We start from the raw sequence: 16,743 nt of genomic DNA, 5'->3' as shown, positions 1-16,743 counted from the left end.
AAGGTGGTTATAGCTTCAGGCTTATTTTGATCTTTGTTCCAATTCCTTAAACTCTGGGGTGAGGAGTAAACATCTCAGAAGCCAGTAACTACTGGTCTTTATTTTAGCTGTCTCAAAGCCATAGAATTATAAACTTTGACAGGAGGAAGAGGCTATCAAGAAGTTTTACTGTAAGTGCTCTACCACTGAACTACATCCCTCACCCTTAGTTTTTATTTTGAGACAGGGGCTTGCTAAATTGCTAACAACCTCCTGAGAACCTGGGAATATAGTTGTGTGTGTGCCACTGGCCTGACTCCTACATCTTTTAAACTGTGTTCCATAGAACACTTAGGAGCTTTCAACTTGCTTGTGTTAAGTTTTTGTTTGGCAGATTGGAGAAAAAGGCTTCCTTCTCTCCTTGCCTCCTCCAAAGTAGCATCATTTATACTTTAAAATGCTTTCTTTAAGTGTTAAGACTTCTATTTTAGATTTTAAGAATGGGGATATAACTCAGTTAAGAGCGCTTACCCAGAACATGCAAGACCCTAGATTCTATCCCCAGCACCATAAGGCGGGGAAAATCCTCTCTACTTTTTATTTGAACAGGTTTTATATCTAAAACAATTAAAACCATTTAAAACCTTTTTTTTTTTTGGTACCAGGAATTAAACCCAAGATTGCTTAAATACCAAGACACATCCCCAGTCCTTTTTATTTATTTTTCATTTTGAGACAAGATCTGTCCAAAGTACTTAGGGTCTTGCTATGTTGCTGAGGTTGGCCTGTAACTTGCAATCTTCCTGCCTCAGCCTCCTAAATCGGTGGAATTATAGGTGTACACCACCATGGTGGTGCATGCCTGGTTGATGCTGACTCTTAAAGCATTAGTTTGATTTGTCAGGTGACTATTCCACTGGATATTAGAAGTGTTGTAGGAGATATTCTATCTCATATCCCTATAATCTATTTGGTGGCTCAATCATTCCATGAAAACTTTAGAAATATCTCTCAAGCCACTTCCTTAGATATTTGCCTTCTTTCATTTTTCCACTTATTTTGTGGTACTGGAAAAATTTTTATTTTGCAGTACATCCTTAGCCCCTTTTATTTTTTCTTTTGAGATAGGGTCTCCTTATGTTGCCAAGGCTGCCTTCAAATTTGCTATCCTTCTGTCCCAGCCTCTGTAGTTGAGATGACAGGTGTGCACTACCAAGCCACGTTGTTATTATTCATCTTCTTGCACCAGGTTTATAGCACTTGTCTATCTGGTTTCTGTCTTTCTTCTCCAGGTATCTTCAATCTGTCACCAAAATTATCTCTTTTATCTGTCATAGCATACCTTTGTTGAAAAACATTGAATAACTCCTACTGATTAGAGGATAGTATATGCACTTCTTCCTTCGACAAGTAGGTCCTTCAACAACCTGAAGCTAGCATACCTTCCCTATATCAACTCCACCACCTTTCTTCTTTACTATAGTCTTTTTTTAAAAATATTTTTTAGTTGTAGATGGACACAATACCTTTATTTTATTTGTTTATTTTTATGTGGTGCAGGGAATTAAACCCAGTGCCTCACTCAGCAAGCACGCTGCTGCTGAGCCCCAGCTTCAGCCCATTATTTTCTAAATTTTGAGACAAGGTCTCACTAAGTTGCTGAGGCTGTCTTTGAACTTGTGATCTTCCTGCCTCAGCCTTCTAAGTTGCTAGGATTACAGGTGTTTGCCACCATGCCAGGTCCACAGTCTTAATTTTATTGCACTTTTACTTTTATTTCCTTCTTCCCCTTTTCTTGCATAATAATATCTGACATCCTTCAAGATCCAATTAAACCTGGCATGGTGATATAGACCTGTAATCCTAGCTATCCCAGAGCCTGAGGCAGGAGGATTGCAAGTTTGTAGGCCAGCCTCAGCAATTTTGCCAGACCCCATCTCAAAACATTTTTAATAGTCTAGGGCTGTAGCTCAGTGGCAGTACTTGCCTAGTATGTGTGAGGCACTGGTTTGATCCTCAACACCACATAAAAATAAATAAACAAAATAAATATATTATGTCCATGTATAACTAAAAAATTTAAAAAATATATATTTTTAAAGGGCTGGGGATGTGGCTCAAGCGGTAGCGCGCTTGCCTGGCATGCATGCGGCCCGGGTTCTATCCTCAGCACCACATACAAACAAAGATGTTGTGTCTGCCGAAAACTAAAATAAATAAATAAATATTAAAATTCTCTCTCTTTCTCTCTGTCTCTCTCTCAAAAAAAAATATTTTTAAAAAGTGATGGGGTGTAGCTCAATGGTAGTACACCCCTGGGCTCTGGCAGCTGAGGTAGGAGCATCACAAATTCAAAGCCAGCCTCAGCAATTTAGCAAGGTTCTAAGCAACTTAGGGAGACCCTGTCTCAAAATAATACATACAAAGGGCTGGATATGTGGCTCAGTGGTTGAGAGCCCCTGGGTTCAATCCCCTGGTACCAAAAAAAAGAAAAAAAGAAAAGAATGAATGAATGAATACTTTATCCCAAAGAGACCAAAAATGAAACACAATGGTGAGTTAGAGGTTCCAAAGCCAGCCTACCAATACTTGGCAAACTCATAAATCATGATAAAACTTCTATTAGGCTGAGGGTATAGCTCAGTGGTAGAGGCCCTGGATTTGATTCCCAGCATCAAAACAAAACAAAACAAAAATGAAACAAAAATCCCCGAACACTTTTAAAAGCCTTGAAGTTTCATTTGCTTACTTATTTTTTTCCCTCCTTAAAAAAAAACCTTACAGCACATACCAAAACAGACAAACCGGATGCTAGTTGGAGTGCAGGAGTGGGAAACCCTGAGCTTTGGCTTTAGTCTTCTTTCCTTCCCTCTCTTTCTTTAGAAGCCCCTAAAGCATCTCTGAAAAACCACTTTGAAAGCCACGGAGAAAGTAAATCACTGCCCTGGGGCCCCTGGAAGTCCCTGAAATCTGACCGTTTTCTTCCTCTTTATCTCACATTCTGCAGCCTGGTGCCTGTTTGACAGGAGTGAGTTGGGTAAGGCAGATGGACAGCTCCAGAGCAACAGTGGATGGGGAGTAGGGGACAAAAGGGGGCGTGGGGAGGTGTGGGGTTTGGGCTGGGGTGGGGCGTGGAGCAACTTCCAAAGCAGGAAAAGACTTGTTTTTGGTACAGGGATTGAACCCGGGGGCGCTTAACCACTGAGACATCCCCAGTGCTGTTTTGTATTTTTCTTGCGGGGGAGGGGATGGGTGGTGGGGGTAGGGTGTGGTTTTACCAGGGATTGAACTCTAGGGCACTGAACGGCTAAGCCACATCCCCAGCCTTTTTTTTTTTTCTTTTTCATTTTATTTAGAGACAGGGTCTCCCTGAGTTGCTTAGAGCCTCTGAGTTTCTGACTGTGACTTTGAACTCTGCATCCTCTTGCTTTGACTGACTCTTTGGGATTACAGGCATGCGCCACCAATGCCCGCTTGTGTTTTATTTAGAGACAGGATCTTACTGAATTGCTTAGGGCCTGGCTAAATTGATGAGGCTGGCCTTGAACTTGCCATCCTCCTGCCTCAACCTCCCATACTACTGGGATTGCACGCATGTGCCACCATGCCTGTTTGGGTAGCCAGTTCTTATAGGTGCAGAGGCACAGGCCAGTAATCCCCAGTGACTCAGGAGGCTGAGGCAGGAGCATCACAAATTCTAGGCCAATTTGGTGAGGCCCTGTCTAAAAAAAAAAAAAAAAGGCTGAGGTTGTAGCTCAGTGGTTAAGCTCCCCTGGTTTGAATACCTTATCTTGTTAAAAAGAAAAGAAAAGAAAGAAAGAAATTAGGTATTACTGGTTCAAAGCTGTGAATGGGGAGAGAGATTGAGACTGGAAGGTAGGATGAAGTCAAAGGCAGAACAGAATTATAATGTCAAATTTTTTGTCTTCCTGTGCTGGGGATCAAAGGCAGTGCCTTCTGCATTCTAAGCAAGTGCTCTATCACTGAGCTGCATGTAATGTATAATGTAAATTTTTAAAAGTCAAATAGTTTAGCCAGGTGCAGTGGCACACGCTTGTAATCCCAGCAGCTTGGGAGGCTGAGGCAGGAGGATCTCGAGTTCAAAACCAGCCTCTGCAATGGGGAGGCACTTAGCAACTCAGTGAGACCCTGTCTCTAAATAAAATACAAAATAGGGCTCAGGATGTGGCTCAGTTGGTCAAGTGCCCCTGAGTTCAATCCCTAGTACACCACCCCCCCCCCAAAAAAAAAAATCAATTAGTTTTACTTTTTGATTGAAAACATTCTTTAGGTTGGCATGTATACATAGGGAGATAAGAAATCTAACCCTGTGCAGAGGAAATTCAAACTGGAGGAGGTGGTGAACTGTCCATGAGTTTAAATGTTATTTGAAACAATAAAATGAGGAAGATTAAAGAGCCATGCTCCTTTGATGTCAGATGAAATCATCTCTATGAAAATACTTCAGTCAAAGTTCAAGAACTGGTTATCTTTATAGAAGTATTGCTCTCCTCTTTGAAAAGCCATCACCACAGCTCCACAATGATTGGGGTAATTTTTGTTCTCTATGGGAAAAGTTACTTTTTTAGCCGAGTTGACTGTAAAACAAAACTTGGCTTATTGTTGGATTTTTTATGTGTGTGAGGTACCAGGGATTGAACCCAGGGGTCCTCAACCACTGAGCTACATCCCCTGTCCTTTTTTAGGAGAGCAGGATACTGGATACTGGGGATTGAACTCAGAGGTACCTAACCACTGAGCCACATCCCCAGCCCTATTTTGTATTTTATTTAGATACAGGATCTCACTGAGTTGCTTAGGGCCTTGTTAAATTACTAAGGCTGGCTTTGAACTAAAGATCCTTCTGCCTCAGCCTCCTGAGCCACTGGGTTTACAGGCATGCGCCATTGCATTTTTTAGTTTTTTAGGTGGACACAATATCTTCATTTTGTTTTTATGTGGTGCTGAGAATCGAACCCAGTGCCCCACGCATGCTAGGTGAACACGCTACCACTTGAGCCACATCCCCAGCCCCCCCCCTTTTTTTAATGAGGTGGTAAGGATCAAACCGGTCCCACCCATGCTAGGCTAGAGCTCTACCCCTGAGCCACAATCCCAGCTTATTTAGCATTTTAATAAAGAACAATTCATTTATAATGAAGTGACAAGAGGAAGGAAAAGGGGTTTAGGTTTTTAGGGGCAGTAAACTTTGGAAAGCTACATATATGGGGTGAAACTAATGAAAAAGAATAGAGGTTATTTCATTAAAGTTTGATTTGTAGAATCTTCTGTTTGTGCCATGTCTGATCTCAGGGCTGATGAGAGTCTAGATGGAGTCATTTTCCTTTTCCTGGGCAGAAGAAAGTGACACCTCTACAAATGGATATTTATGTCTTGCTTTTAGTCAAATAGGGGGAGAGCTATTTCTCAAGTATCTTCAACCCAAAATAATCCTTATGCCAAAGTGGCATATTTAAGATGGCCCACTCTGATCCCTTACAATTTATTGCATTAACAAATGGTAGTGCTTATTCATGCATACAGTATTAGACACACTTGATTGGTGAGTTTCAGTAATTACATCTTAAAATGCCCCTCTACATGCCTCAAATGGCTGAGCATCTCAGGGATGTCATTAGTTCTAAAGGAACAATTCATGGTAGAAGAACCAGTCTTACGACTTGGAATTATGGCTATAGAAATTTATCTTATTTATTTATTTATTTATATTTTTGGTACTGGAGATTGAACCCAGTAATGTTCTTCCACTGAACAACATTCCAAGTCTTCTTTATTTTTTATTTTAATAAAGTCTTACTAAATTGTAGAGATTGGCTTTGTGCTTGCAATTCTCCTGCCTCAGACTTTGGAGTTCCCGGCATTACAGGCATGCATGCTAGGCAAGAGCTCTACCAATGAGCTACATCTCCAAGCCCATGGCTATAAGATTTTAGACATGACCACTATCATGCACTTCAGAAATGGTATGACCTGAATTTTTCTTACTCTCTAGCCATCCTGGTGGCTGCTCTTGGTTCCTGCACGTAAGGCAGGAAGATGGTGGCTGCAAAAATGAAAAATATCTATGGAGTCCATCAACTCTAGAATCCAGCTTGTTAGGAAAAGTGGAAAGTACATACTGGGATACAAGTAGACTCTGAAGATGATCAGATAGGGCAAAGGGAAATTGATCATTCTTTGCTAACAATTGCCCAGCTTTGAGGAAATCTGAAATAGAGTAATTTGCCATGTTGGCCAAAATTGGTGTTCACCACTACAGTGGCAATGATATTGAAATGTGTACAGCATGCAGGAAATACTATAGAATGTGCACACTGGCTATCACTGATTCAGGTAATTCTGATGTCACCAGAACATGCCAGAACAGACTGGTGAAAAGTAAACTGCAAAAATTTTCTTTGTTGGTTGGTTTATTGGTACAGGAGATTGAACCCAAGGGTGCTACATCCTCAGCTCCTTTCTTTTCTTTTTTAAACTTTTTTTTTAGTTGTAGATGGACACAATACCTTTTTTTAAAAAAATTATTTATTTTGATGTAGTGCTGAGGATTGAACCCAGTACCTCATACGTGCAAGGCAAGCACTCTGCCACTGAGCCACAATCCCAGCCCTCTTTTTTTGTTTTTGTTTTTTGGTACCAGGGATTGAACTCAGGGGTGCTCAACTACTGAGCCACATCCCCAGCCCTATTTTGTATTTTATTTAGAGACAGGATCTCACTGGGTTGCTTAGTGTCTCGCCATTGCTGAGGCTGGCTTTGAACTCTCTATTCTCCTGTTTCCTCTCTGGGATTATAGGCATGCGCCACTGGGCTAGACAAAATTTTTCTTTAATATAACTTGTTGGAGTTTGTTTAAAGGAAAAAAAAAAGAAGAAGAAGAAGGAGGAAGAAAGGAAAGACAGATTATCTGACTCAGCTACTGTTTTTTTTGTTGTTGTTTGTTTTTTGATCTGGGGATTACAAAACCAACCTCAGCAATTTAGGGAGGCGCTAAGCAATTTAGTGAGACCCTGTCTCAAAATAAAAAATAAAAAGGTCTGGGGATGTGGCTCAGTGATTAGGCAACCCTGTGTTCAATCCTTAGTACCAAAGTGGGATGGGGGGAGCCAATAGTGACTATGTGATCTTGAACATTCTGGGTATCTTCTTATTTTCAGAGGTCAATTACAAGGAATAGATGAGACAATAAAAGTGAAACAGTGTGTGCTGAGCCCAAATAAAATCATTCAAAGAATATTGTTATTACTATGGATACAACAAGGAACAAAGGTTCCTGAATCTATTAATTCTCCATTTACTGAGAAAGTCTCTTAATATCTCTGGGTCTCAGTTTTACTAATCTGTGAACTAAAGAAATTAGACTCGAGTCAGTAAAGTTGTGCTTTAGAGCCTAGTGCTGAGACACATGCCTGTAATCCCAGCTACTTGGGAGGTTGAGATCACAAATTCCAGCAATTTAGTGAGACTCTGTCTCAAAATAATAATAAATAAATAATAAATAAAGAGGGCTGGGGATGTGGCTCAGTGGTTAAAGCTACCCTAGGTGCAATCTCCAGTACAAAAAAAAAAAAAAAAAGAAAAAAGAAAAAGAAAAAAAAGAAGAGGGGTGCTCTCTGTGGCTCCATGGTAGAGCACCTGTGGGCTCCATCCCAATAATTCCCCTCCACACAATAAATAAATAAGTAAATAATTTTTTAAAAGAACAAAAACTGCTTAACAACATAATCTTTAAAGTTCTTTCAAGGCATGATTCTATGATTTTGCAAAGCTTACACTATATTTCTGTTGTTATGGTTTCAAAATAAAGACAAACGTTTTGGGGATAAGATCAACTTATGACTGTAGGCACTGAGCCAGGACCCAATTCTGGGTCTCCTGACAATAAGGCAAAGATATAATCTCTTGGAGCCAATGAGAGGAGATCTTCAAATGATTAATGCTCAATAATGCTATAGACATTCTCATATTCTATTTATGAAGAAACAAATCTTGTATTTTTGCTTCTTAGTTTATTTATGAATTATTTAAGGAGAGAGTATTCTTTTGCACAGTGTTGATGACTATTCAGTTTATGATGATCACATTTATTACCCAATTCTTTTCTGGGTAACTGAAGTTTCATGTGTACTAAGTTCTAATTTTATTGGAAGGACTTTTTTTTTTTTTCTTTTTGTACCGGATATTGAACCCAGGGATGCTTAACCACTGAGCCACATCCCCAGCCCTTTTGTGTGTGTGTGGGGAGGGTGGGGGTGCCAGGGATTGAATTCAGGAGCACTTGGTCACTGAGCCACATCCCAGCCCTATTTTATATTTTATTTAGAGACAGGGTCTCACTGAGTTGCTTAGCATCTCTCTTTTGCTGAGGCCAGCTTTTAACTTCTGATCTCCTGCTTCTGCCTCTGAGTCACTGGGATTACAGGCATGAGCCCCCTGTGCCAAGGGAAGGAGAACCTCAAGGAGAGATTTCACTATCATTTCTACCTCAGATTTGCTTTTTAAATTGCTAAAGGGTGGCTATCTACATACATACTATTGAAACATCCAGGTGAGGATTTGTATATTTCAGATGCAGTTCTCTCATATAGTTCTAATGTTTAGGCAAATCAATTTCAAAGTCTAATTTAAATCCCAGGGAGTCTGGAGACTGAGACAGGAAGGTCACAAATTCAAAGCTAGCCTCAGCAATTTAGCGAGGCCCTAAGCAATTTAGTAAGACCCTATCTCAAAATAAAAAAGGGTTGTGGGATGTGTGGATGTGTCTCAGTGGTAGAGCACCACTCCAGTACCAAAAAGATCTCCAGTACTAAAAAAAAAAAAAAAGAGAAAGAAAGAAAAAGAAATTGTAATGGGGGAGGGGTGTTGGAGAGATATATATCAGTCAAAAGATACAAAAATTACTGTTATATAGGAAGAAAAAGTTTAAGAAATCTAGTATATAACATGATGGATATAATTAGTGATATGATGTAGTTAATTTTTAAAATATTTTTGGTACTGGGGGTGGAACCCAGGGACTTTTTACTACTGAATCACATCCCCAGTCCTTTTTATTTTTTATTTTGAGACAGGGTCTTACTAAGTTGCTAAAGGCCTGCCTAAATTGCTGAGGCTGGCCTTGAACTTGCCATTCCCCTGGTTCAGGATTGAGTTGCTGGGATTACAAGCATGTGTTACCATACCCAGCTGTAGCTACATTAATGAAAAATGTTAAGAGAACAGATAAGTGTTTCTTCAAAAAATGATAACCATATGTTAGTTAGCTAGACTTAAATATATATATATATATATATATATATATATATATATATACATAATATACCTATATAGATAGAATAGAAATATATGTAAGACATGTGTAAGAATATACACATATATATATATATATATATACACATATATATAATTTTGTCCAGAGGTGCAATTTTTGTCCAGAGGTGCAATTTTATCTGCCAATTTAAAAATAAATGCTTTTGAAAAAATTTTAAAAAGAGAGATTGTATGATGTTAAAATGTTAAATGACTAAATTTTTTTTACATATATACTTCTGATATATTTTCTGTTGGGCTAAGCCTTTAACAGTAGCCTTGTTTTTCCTACATTTCAGACTTTCCCAGAATAAAAAAATATTTAGAGCCAGAATTGGTAGCACACTCCTGAATTCCCTGTGACTCAGGAGACTGAGGCAAGAAGATGGCAAGTTCAAAGCCAGTCTGGGCAATATAACAAGACCCTGTCTCAAAATAAAATAAAAAGGACTGGGGATATAGATCAACCATAGAGTATCCCTACATTCAATCCCCAATACTACAAAACAAAAAAGTTTGGAGTTGGATTTACAAGTACTATTCCAATATATGAATTCCATGCTATTACTTCCATCTAACTTTTTCAACTGTCTCTGAACTGAATGTTTTCATTGTATGGGTATTTTTTTTTTTTCAGTGCTAGGATCAATTCCAGGGCCTCAGACATGTTAGGCAAGTATTCTATCACTGAGCTATGTCCCAGGAACTGTATAAAATAGTTTATGGGAATTTATTTTTGTCAGATAAGAAATATGATTGTAGGGGCTGGGGTTGTGGCTCAGTGGTAGAGCACTTGCCTTGCACTTATGAAGTACTGGGTTAGATCCTCAGCACCACGTAAAAATAAATAAAGATATTGTGTCCAGAGGCTGGAATTGTGGCTCAGTGGTGGAGCACCTGCCTGGTATGTGTGAGGCCCTGGGTTCGATCCTCAGCATCGCATATCAATAAATAAAATAAATGATTCATTGATAAATTTAAAAAAAAGATATTGTGTCCATCTACAACTAACAAATATTTTTTAAAAGAAATATGGTTGTAGTTTCCTACTGTTAATAATAATATATATGTGTGTGTATATTTTTTAAAGATTTTTAAAAGATAGACACAATATTTTTACTTCCTTTATTTTTTTTTTATGTGGTGCTGAGGATTGAACCCAGTGCCTCATATGTGCAAGGTAAGTGCTCTACCACTGAGCTATAACCCCAGCCCCTACACACACACACACACAACACACACACACACACATTTTTTTTTTTTTTTTAAGATAAAAGAGTCTTACTATGTGGCCTAGGCTGGTCTTGAACTCATGGTCACAAATGATTCCCCCATCTCAGCCTCCTAATGCTGGGACTATAGGAACATGCCACTGTACCTGGCTCTGTTATTTAATTCTCATTTGGAACCTACCTAGTTCAGACATTGTTGCATGGTGTGGTAGTTGTAGGGGATAGAGAGATTCCCTTTACCCTCTTTAGTTTTTTTGTGGGCTCTCTGGATGGATCTAGGAATCCAACCAATACAAGAGATGATTAACAAGAGAAAAGCATAAATGTTTTATTAATTTTACATCTAGTTGGGGATCTTCACAAAGAATGAAGTTTGAAGAAATGACCAAAGTGTGATGATTTTATACATTTTAGACATAGAAAAATAACTTCGTGAAGGAATTAGAGGACAGATGGACATCTGAACAAAGATAGAAAATTCTAAGCCAGATGAAAATTTTAAACCAGATGCAGTGGCACACGCCTGTAATCCCAGCAACTCAGGAAGCTGAGGCAGGAGGATCATGAGTTCAAATCCAGCCTCAACAAATTAGACAGTTAGCAACTCAGTGAGACGCTAAATAAAATAAAAAAATAAAAATGAAAAAGGGCTGAGGATATAGCTCAGTAGAGTATCTCTGGGTTAAATCCCTAGTAAACCCCACCCCAACCCCCCCAAAAAGAAAGATGGGCTGAGGTGTAGCTCAGTGGCAGAGTGCTTGCCTAGCACATATAAGATACTGGGTTCAATCCTCAGCCCCGCATGAAAAAAAAAATAAATAAAATGAAGTCATGCTGTCCATCTACAACTACAAGAAAAAAAAAAAGAAAATTAAGAATTGCCATGTTAAGAACAAAAAGATGGGCTGGGACTGTGGCTCAGTGGTAGTGAACTTGCCTTGCATGTATGAGGCACTGGGTTCGATTCCCAACACCATGTATAAATAAATAAAATAAAGATCTAGCAACAACTAAGGGAAAAAGTATTTAAAAAGAAAGAAAGAAAATTCTAGAGGTGCTACTAAAAGATATTTGGTGAGGGTGCAGGGGGACATGGAAGCTAGTGGAAGATAAGGAGATAAGGTTTACTTCAAAAAACTTATTTAGGGGCTGGGGTTGTGGCTCAATGGTAGAGTGCTCACCTAGTATGCATGAGGCACTGGGTTCAATCCTTACCACCATATAAAAATAAAGATATTATGTCTTTATTATGTCTTTAGCCAGTTCCTAAAACTAAAAAAAAATTCTTTAAAAAGGTTTGTTTATTCAAGTTCCCTGCAGCCCAAATTATCAGTCTCTAATGATCAAGGCTCTTTTCCAGCCTTGGAATGCGAAGGACATCCCTCCTAAAAGAATCTTTGTAGCTTGTTACATGTTGGGAAAGACAGGCGAACGGCCCCTTCTCAGGTGAATGGCCCCTTCTGAAGTTACAGTTCCTCAACTGATCACAGTTTAAAATAATCAACATACTAATTTAGCATATTTTGAGATGACACATCCCTTACATGTTCACAGTCAACGTAACATAGAAATGTAAATAAAATATATAGCATGCTTTTGTTTTTATGAAAATTTTATTAAAGCTTAGATTTTATACTAACCAGTCTGATATACACATTCTTCTTTTACTCCACATTGCAAAAAGTACTGTATATAATTGAAAAGGAAATCTTTTGTTTAGCAACCACCCTGGTCTCTTGGTTTCATTAGCCAGTTCCTAATGTATGCTTTCAAAGCTATTTCATGCATTTTTATTTTTTTTAGTACTGCGGTTTGAACTTAGGGGCATGCAACCACTGAGCCACATCCCCAGTCCTCTTTTGTATTTTATTTAGAGACAGCGTCTCACTGAGTTGCTTAGTGCCTCACTTTTGGCTGAGGCTGGCTTTGAACTCATATCCTCTTGCCTCAGGCTCCTGTGTCTCTGGGATTATAGGCATGAGCCACCATGCCAGGCTTATTTCATGCATTTTTCTGACATAAGAAAGCAAAACTTCCATACATGTTACTTCATCTGCTCTTATAGAATAGGCAGAAGATATTCCCTCTCTGATCACAGAAATAAAATTAAGGCTCAAAAAAGGGTGGATAAATTGAGTAGAGTGGTGCACCCCTGTAATCCCAGCAATTTGTGGGGGAGAGACAGGATTGAAAATTCAAGGCCAGTCTCAGGAATTCAGCAAGGTCCAAAGCAGCTAGTGAGACACTGTCTCTAAATAAAAATTTAAAAGAGTGTTACATATACACAATGGAATATTCCTCAGCCATAAAGAATGAAATTATGCCATTTACCAGTACATGGATGGAACTGGAAGCTATCATGCTAAGTGAAATAAGCCAATCCCCAAAAAACCAAGGGCCTAATGTTCTCTCTGACGTGTGGATGCTGACTAACAATAGATGATAGTAGTGGGGGAGTATGGGTTCACCGGATTGGGATGGGTGAATGCAGGGAAGGGGAGGGGGAATGGAATTCGAAAAACAGTAGAATGACTCAGTCATAACTTTCCTATGTTCATATATGAATACAACACCAGTGTAACTCCACATCATGTACAACCACAAGAATGGGAAGTTATACTTCCTGTATGTTATGTCAAAATACATTCTACTGTCATGTATAACTAAGAACAAAAACATAGTTCAAAATTAAAACAATAAAAAAAAATTTAAGGGGTGGGGTTGTTGCTCAGTGATTAAGCACCTCTGGGTTCAATGCCCAGCACCCAAAACAAAACAAAACAAAAAAACAGGGTGGATGGACATGATCAATATACAATGTATGCATGCATGGAAATATAGTGAATCTCATTAATCTGTGCAATTAATAGTGTTAATAATTATAATTTTTTTTTGTACCAGGGGTTGACCCCAGTGGAACTTAACCACTGAACAACATCCCCAGTCTGTTTTTTAAATATTTTCAGACAGGGTCTTGCTAAATTGCTTAGGACCTTACTAAGATGTGGAGGCTGGCTTTGAACTTGCAATCCTCCTGTCTCAGCCTCCTCAGCTGATGGGATTACAGGTGTGTGCCACCATACCCGGCAATAGTTGTAATTTTTAAAACAAAGCCTCAATGAAGTTATCATTGTCGATGCTGTATAATTAATAAACTTATCATGTAGACAGTTTAAAATCCTTGTAGAATACATTTTACACTGTGTGTGTGTGTGTGTGTGTTTTGCTGGGGACTGAATCAGGGCCTCCTGAGCTCTGGGCAAGAATTCTACTATTGAGCTACATCTCCAGCCCCTTATTGAGCAGTATTTTACAACCAGGCATTGGGTTAAGGGAGATAGCCAGGATTCAAGTTGTTTCTTCTACTTGCAGTGGTTTTCCTTAAATTTGTCTTTTATTGGTGTATTATAATTATATATAATAGTGGGATTCATTATGCCATATTAATATATGCTCATAATGGAGAGGTACTTGAATGCCTCAATTTAAGGACCAAAAGTTTTAAAATTTGGGGGCATCTTTTTACAATTTAAACCTGATTAATAGAGAAAGCTTAATTTATAGAGTATAGTCTATTCAACAACTTTCCCCAACAGCTGAGGATAATGAAAAGAGAAAAGTAAAGGTTGGCTTTTCTAAATATACAATTTGCTTACTGGGCTTTCTAGATACGCATTTTAAAGATTTCTTAGGAAACTCCAAATGTTACAAGGAAGTATTGCTTTTGGTTTAAAGTTTTACCCTGGTCATGCACTCCACCCTTAAATGATCTTAGTGACTAATAAGACTGGCACCAGTTCTCACTTACCAGATGTGAATTCTACTTACCAGCGGGTTTTTTTTTTTTTTTGTGTGTGTGTGTGTGTGTGTGTTCTCCTAATTTGCAGTCATACACAAAACCAGATTAAAGAATTTCTTAAAATACATGAGAATCCTCAATGATGCAGTTGCTCTTTAATTTTTAAACTGGCCTGGCACGAGGGCCTAACCTAAGAGTCATAGGGTGATTTTGTTCCCTGATGTTAGAGGGCCCTCCCCTGCAGGCCTCAGTGACTAAGAAGGCAGCTGCCCAGAACAGGAAGGCCTGAGGTTCATGTGACAAGCCACCAGCCTTCACCAGAAAAAACAAAGCAGGTGAGATAGGTCCCTTGCACCTCCTCCCTGCTGGCTCGTTTTATGTTGCATCTCAGGATTTTTTTTTTTTTTTTCATCTTCAGACTGCTCTGGATTTTCTCTTTGACCTAATTTATTTTGTGCAGAAATGCTGTCCAGAAGGGCTTGCTGAGATTTTTGTCTGGGCCTGCCTCACTGAAGAAGGCCAATGATACAGTTGCACACTAAGAATGGAAAAAAAAAATGTTTCCATGCTTCAGAGATTACTGAACACAATCTTTCCACATTAAATCAATTCCTACCAACAGGGATAATTTTCACTAGTTGGGAACATGATGCCATTAATATTCAGTAGCCACTTTCTAGATTTGGAAAAGACCACATAACTTCACAATTTGTTGGCGCTTTCCTTCACCAGATACAAGTCATTGTTTTCCAAGGTGGTCTGGATGCTTACCTACATTTAATTAATTAATTAATTATTTTTTGTGGTGCAGGGAATTGAACCAGGGGTGCTTTTACCATTGAGCTTCATCCCTAGTGCATTTTATATATTTTATATATATATATATGTTTTTGAGACTGGATCTTTCTAAGTTGCCAGGGCCTTGCTAAGTTGCCGAGGCTGCCTAAACTTGTAATCCTCCTGTCTCAGCCTCCCAAATCACTGGGATTACAAGAGTATGCCACCATACCAAGCTGAAGTGATAATTCTTTAAATTAGGTATTGGCTATATTTTACTGTAGTTAGTTCATTCCAAGAACGGTATAGAAAACTTGCCAGGATAAATTCATGGTGGCTTGTAAAGTGCTGGAAACTTGTCCTTAATTGTTTTTCTTAAAGACTTGCTTTCAGCATGTCATTCTGTCATGCTTGTATTCAAAAACATCAGTGTTAGCTTACGTATTAAATTCCTTCACTCTGTATTTCAGGCCTTGGAACATTGTCTCAATTCACTTTCCCAGGCTGACTTAAGCAGCTCCACTTCACCTGCCTGTTTTGGCTCACTGGTCTCTCCTCTCTCCTGGAATATGCCCCAGAGTTTCCCTTTGTTGAATTTTCCTGCCTGTATTACCTATATGTAAGGCCTAATTCAATGTTATTATTGGGTGAAATCTTCCTTGATCACTCATGATAGAAAAGGTCTTTTACTGTCGTTCACTGTTCCGTAATAAAAGTGAAAATATTTGATAATAGCTATTTTTGAGGTAAGTGCTTAAAAATACACCTATATGCAGCAGGTAGGGGTTTAAAGTAATACTGTTTGTACACACATCTATAATCCCAGTGGCTCAAGAGGCTAAGGCAAGAAGATGGCAAATTCAAAGCCTGCCTCAGCAACTTAGAGAGGCCCTCAGCAACTTAGCAAGACCTATCTCAAAATAACAAATAAAAGACTGGGGATGTGGCTCAGTGGTTGAGCACCCCTGAATTCAATTCCCAATACTGCAGAAGAAAAAAAAAAATAAGACCTTCTCAGAAATATTTCAGGCCCTGGATTTGATCCTTACCACCACCACCAAAATACACATGCACATGCGATTCAAATAAATAAAGCTTTAAAAAACAATCAATACTCTGGGAGAGAAAGCAGTTGCAATGTCTACAACAAATAGGAGATTACAAAGCTAGGACAACAGCTTTTTTCTTTTTTCCTTTATTATTATTATTATTTTTGCAGCGCTGGGGATTAAACCCAGGGCCTTCTACCTGCTAGGCAATCAATCTACCACTAGGCCACATCCCCAACGGAGATTAGCTAAATAATAGACTTTTTTTTTGCCTTCTTTGTGTGTTGATGTTTGCCCACATTCAAAATGTTGAGGAAAATTGATGCCCAATTTTTGTCTTAAATTGAATGCATATTAGTATATTTACTGAGGTGAAAAAGCATAGGAATAACAGTCTAGTAGAAAGGAAGAATCTGGCTTTGGATGTATTGACTTTGTGATGTCTCTGGGCCATCCATGTGGAGATGGCACACATGGATCTGGACCTCAGCAAAGTACTAAATGTAGTCAAGCTTCAGATGGGTAGTAATCATGCTGCTTCTTTACTTACACAGTTTCTTCTGACCAGGTTAAGTCC

At 38.8% G+C, this 16,743-nt stretch overlaps 1 pseudogene; it reads left to right on the top strand.

The window, feature by feature from the left end:
• The first annotated feature begins 5,966 nt into the window (after window positions 1-5,966).
• Window positions 5,967-6,382, top strand: LOC124108765 (large ribosomal subunit protein eL30-like; annotated as a pseudogene).
• The last annotated feature ends 10,361 nt before the right edge of the window (window positions 6,383-16,743 follow it).

The sequence above is a fragment of the Marmota monax genome, unplaced genomic scaffold (genome assembly GCF_021218885.2).
Source record: "Marmota monax isolate L192 unplaced genomic scaffold, Marmota_monax_Labrador192_F-V1.1 WCK01_AAM20220418_F8-fsc00033, whole genome shotgun sequence".
NCBI lineage: Eukaryota > Metazoa > Chordata > Mammalia > Rodentia > Sciuridae > Marmota > Marmota monax.
Note: the sequence above shows the minus strand (reverse complement) of the source record. Positions and strands in the feature narration are given on the sequence as shown.